The following is a 6,000-nucleotide window of genomic DNA, read 5'->3' as shown; positions in this document are numbered from 1 at the left end:
AATAGCTTTTATAATGTTTGCATCTTCTAGATAAATATTCTTTGCAACATTTCTAATTTTTGAGTTGACAAATCACCTTCGAAACTAATATCTAAAAAAATTTTGGAAAATTAAAAATATTGGAAAATTTTAAAAAATAAATTAAAATTTTTTATAAACCAAGTCACAATTTTACATTCAAATTCAAATAATAATTGAAGTTGTTATTTGAAATTTGTAAAAGCATCCTTTATTTTTCAAAATAAATATTTTTTTCTGAAACTCAATACAAAATGTCAAAACTTACAGAAATTAAATTATTTGCCAATAGTCCTTTATGAGAATTTAAATGCAACTGAAAGGGATTATTAATTAAAGTGATCGATAAAATAACACTTTTGTCCATGCTGAATTTATATTTTGCTATTACTGTGAACATTTTAAAATATCGTTCTTTTTCAGCAAGATAGAAGTCATACCACTCACGCAGCAAATATTTTACAGTGCTGCCATCTATATTTTTAATCACAAAAAGAATTGCATAGAATTTTACTTATATTTTTATCGGTAGATGGCAGCACAGCCAGTTTATGTTTTTTTTTTAAATAAAGTTATTTTTGCAATGTTTACTTCAATACGCATTTAAAAACTGAGCTAATTAATATGGTTTACTCATTTTGAAACATAAAAGATATTTCATCTTTCGTTACAAATGTTCAAGTTTGTTAATGGAGCTAATGAATTGTTAGATAAGAATCTCTTTTGTAACAGGAAGAGTTACATCAGGATTTAAAAAAAAAAATTATTTATATTCAAAATATTACAATAGAAGCGTAATTAACTTTAATTCTTAATAAAACTATTCCAAGCTAACTCTGTACATTGTTTTTTTCTTTAATTAATTTAATTTTCTATTGCTCTCAATTTTATTAACATTAATGAACGTTTATGATCTTTCTGCTTTAGATTTTTCTGCAGCTATCTTAGAGTTATTGAATTGTTCATACTTATAATTTTCGAATCTAAATAATCTGTGTACATAAAACGCGAACGTGCGTGACGCAGAAATCGTTTTTATTGCTTATTTTTGAAAGACAACGTTCAGTTTTAAGCAAACACCTTACGAATTAATGATAATTAAGTATCGACAGTTCTATATCGATAATACAGACAATAATACAGTATCGATAATACAGTATATCGATAATACAGTATCGATAGTACAGTATCGATAATACAGTTGTTAGTTTTCCCAAACTATCGATAGGCACTTTTGAAAATATCATTTGCGTCAGTTGGAAAATATCATTAAGACGTTCTGTAGCAAATGAAATGTGATTTCATTTTGTATTAATATCTAAGTCATTCAGAAATGTAAAATTTAAAAAATACCCGGTGGGTGTGGTCACCGGGAAACTTTATCGCATACTCCCTAATAAATTTATTATTCCACTTCCCATTCACGCATGAAAATTGTGGATCTTGGGCATGGCCATAAACACCATGAGTTTTCAGATATTTATTTTCCCGAGTCCCCCATTTGAGAATTTTTTGCTTTGTACTATGCCAAAGAATATCGAATACACATTTTCAATGCCTTTTTCCGACTGGCTGAAACCAAAAGTTTAAACAGGATAATTTTAATAACAAATGCATTTTTTGTAATCACGTTTCCGTGCATCCGAAAATAGTACCTATATACAGACAATTCCTTCACACCGTTAGTTTAAAATTCGATATAAATCGACACACAAAATGCTAAAGCTATGTAATATATTTTATTTGTCTAAATCGTTGTTACGTTGAGTTATGACATTCGCAAGCATACATTCGAAAGTACAGAAAGGCAAATGATCAACGACTTAATGGATTTGTTTGGATTTGTTGTTAATGGATACGACTTAATGGATTTGTTTCATATAAAATTTTGTTCAAAATTTTACACATATCTGCATTTTAGATATCAAATATTTGTACCGAATTTTATGTATCTATTTTATATTTATCGTGTTCCCTAGTATTCCTAGTAAGACAGAGCTCTCGAGAAGGATTTCTCTAAAAATATACTAAAGAAGCAATCATGCTACTAAATGAAGTTAAAAATCCTTTTCTTTGAACCTTGAAGTTCGTGGATCCTTTTAGTGACACTTTTATGCAGTTACCCCAAGCGAACGCCTTTTGTAATCAAGCCAAGTGGATTCATGCTTTATATATATATTGGAACAATCTAAGCTCTAAGACCAAGATAACATGGTTGGTAGGGCATTGGATTCGCATCCCTTGGGTAGTGAGTTCGAACCCCGCCGACCGAAGACTCTCCGTATATAAGGTGGCTGGTTACGTATAAATCTGCCATGGCCACAAAGTCCTCCAAATCGAGACAATCTCCCAATCGAAATGAGTCGGGGGTACTGGTTTAGTGGTGATCGTTCTCTGATTCAGGTCTAAATTACAATTTGTGAATGAAATGTATGAATGATGTCCGCCCCTTAAAAAGGGTTGTGACGCATGAGCAGCTAAGTCGTACTCTTGGCCCTAGATGGCGCTAATGAAACAAGAGATGCTAAAAATCTGTTTAAAATTGCTGCCTATGACAAGTGCCATAAGAAACAACAATCAAAGTTCCCATTACCACACTGTAGAAGTGCTGTAGTTTGTTACAGGCTCGTATTGATTGCTATTTATTTTGTCACACAATAATGCGATTTTCAGTTTCCGTAATTAAATAAATAGTTTGTGTTTAAATATGCTATTATTTATTTGAACCTCCCTTAATTACTTTTCGTCGAATTATCATAGCTAATACGTTACAGTATTTTCTATTGTGTCGATTCTGATTGCAGAACGGAAAGTATCTCTAAAATAGAAATAGCAAATTTAATGTAAAGACCACATTCAAAGTTTCATCCACCTAGATCAAAATGTTTGTGAGTTATCGTATTCATAAGTTGTTCGTAGAATTCTTATGAATTGTGAAACTACACACCTAATGCATATTTCTAATTCAAAGCGTTTTTGATTTAACGTGTTCACAGACTAATTGATTTAAATTCAAACGCATTTTTTGGAATCAATCAGCCTTGAAACGCATCTAGAAATTTGCCAACATTTTGAAATCCAAATTTTTGATATTAAAGTATTTTCACTTTCAGTTCTTGATTTAGATAAATGTAAAAATTGTTCTTGAAGTATGTGTGTGTTTGTTCTTTTCATGATACATTGGATTAACTTCGATTTCATTATAATAACACCCAGATTTAATCTTATTCAGGTGCTATTTTTGGATAGTTTTTATAAGTTTGAACCTTGTTTAAATAACTGAGGTGACAAGAAAACAAGGGCCCATTTCTTCAAACTTCCACTCAACATCTCCTGTAGGGACACTTTACTTTTAAAAAATTTAATTTCCCTAGAGCTCAGCAGAGCATTCATGGAATCAAGACTCAACCTTTGGTCAGGAAGACAAAATTCTATGAGGCCATTGAGACTACCAAGTTATATTTGTAGAAAGTATTTATAGTTTTTCTGATCATCAAATAAAGCACCTCCATACATAAACAAGGGAGAAAACGACAAATTCATGATAACCGACTACCTAATTTTTAATTGTTCTCCTTTTTCATAATCTAATTAAATGATTCTTTTTCGGAAATGTTATGTCTTATTGATTCAATTAAATATCTGTATAATATCAGAGGAGTTTGTAAATTATATGCATTTATTTTACTGAATTATAAGGTTTTTGAATAATTTAATATTAAATTATAAATTTCAGAAGCGATAATTCGATGCCCATATGTTGCAGAATAATTTTCCATCTTCAAGGTATTTTAAATCTTTGGGTTATGTCATTATATGCAGGAGCGAGCAACAGATAAATTTTCACAAGACGTGTTTCGTATGGAATTTTATTTGCAATGTTGGTGTAAAAACCATACACATAAAAAAGCCTGTACGACATTTGAATTATCATTAAAGAAATTGATATAGCAGTAACTGATAAACAGCCTTTGATACTACTCAAAAATTTTCCATTTCAAATATTCTCTTATTCTGAAAAAGTTTTTTCGAAAAATATTATTTTCCTTTAGTATTTTTATATAAAAGAATTGTTTTACAAACTTCTCGCTTAAAAATCAGATTTGAAATTGATAGCATACAGTATTTCACAAAGTAACTAACATTAATATCCTTGCCATCTCAGAAACTTTCTTCCCCTCTCAACAGAGTGATCATTGTTGTATTATAGCAATTGTTCTTGAAATAATAAAAAAATCCTTGTAATAGTTTTAATTGATTATAACAATACATATGATGTTAAATAACCAAAAATTGGAAACAATACCAAAAATTTATCAAAAGATCAAACAATGAAACGAACTGTGTTTTTCTGTTGGAAATCATTTATGATATTGCAACTTTAGAAGTTGGTTCAATTTGCTCCTTTTGCTGATCACAAAGAATTTTATTATAGATGCGTTTAAAGTAGCTGTTGCTACAACAGTGTTTTCCATTTTGCTGTTACTAGCTAATTGTATAATGTCTTCCATGTTCTGCATTCTTCCCGACATCAAAGATATTAAATTGACTGATTTAGACATAATTGTATTACTGCCAACAAAGCGCAAGACATGCACTCCCATAGTAGAATCAATTGTTGTTTTCAAGATCTGCCAAGGACTTGGCCTACAGATGAAATTGTCTACTCAGGTGAATGTTATCCCAGAGGTAAAATCTGATGATTTTCAAAATGTGAAAGGGGCTAGATCTTCCTGTCAATCTACCTACACATGCAGTGGAGATGATACCGTAGGTCAAATCTTTCATGGTATTTCAAATGTGCTCCGCTTTGAGAATCAAAGCACATCATAAACCATCGAATGGCTAAATATCTTAAATTTGCCAGGCACTAGATATTAAAAATCCAAAAATTTTCTCCGCATTTATTTTTATTGGCTTCAACTATTTATTATTTCATCATGCGGAATTTCATTGGAATCTTTTACAAAATTTCCATATGGATACCAGCAATATAGTCGGCCACAACAAATCCTGTAGATACTGCTACGTTCAGTGGTGGCGGGGTGGTCGGCTATACGCAAGAAGAAGGATACCAGCAATATTGTCTGTATATTGAAACATCAAGCAATAGCATTTATCTACATCCATGTCTCCTGAATTCCATCAATCTTCTCTTCCTCAGCTCCATTATACTAAGAAGATTGGACTTTCTCTATTTAGTCAAAAGATCAGTGATTGATACTATAAAAAACTGTCACTGATATTGACTCTTCATATCCCGACTTTGACTCATTAAAAATGCCTGCCGTTAAGACTGAGGTGTCAACATCCGATTTGAAAACTGTACACATAAAGTGTTAATGAATATTCATCTTATCGGAAGTGTACTGGAAAGTCGATGGCACAGAAGTGTTGGAAGGGTGGTGGCAGGGGAACGAGAGTAGTCCACTTTCACGTGGTGTTCCTCGGCAACGATGCAATTCCTCAGATAATTGAACATGTCAAGAGGCTACTAAATAGAATTGGAAGAAACGTCTTTAAATTGATTAGACAAATTTCCAACAAGAATTGAGGGAATTTTTATCCGAAACATTTGCTTATGGAACCAGGAGATTAATAAAAATAGTAAATCCTTTATATAAATGGAGTAGGTATGATTAGAATGAAAACCGCATTATTCCAACTGTTCGGTTGTTTTAAGCAGCAATTTGGCATCATTGACGGAAGGGATGCAAACATGATAAATTGACTACAATTTCAATGCAGTCTAACATTTATGGAGCAAAAAATATGAAAAGAGTAAATAAATCATAAAGAAATTTTTTTTATATGCTCTTGGGAACATTCTAATTGCTTTGAACTTCAATTTGCTTTTGAATAATATCAAAAGTAAAAATACTTTTCCTCTTGTAAGAAACTCTAAAATGTTAATTTTTCTTCAATATTTTGTTACGTGTCTTTTAGCTTATAAATACTACTGAAAAAATGTCTTTTTATATA

The sequence above is a fragment of the Argiope bruennichi genome, chromosome 4, assembly GCF_947563725.1.
Source record: "Argiope bruennichi chromosome 4, qqArgBrue1.1, whole genome shotgun sequence".
Taxonomy (NCBI): Eukaryota; Metazoa; Arthropoda; class Arachnida; order Araneae; family Araneidae; genus Argiope; species Argiope bruennichi.
This window is presented reverse-complemented; position numbering follows the sequence as displayed.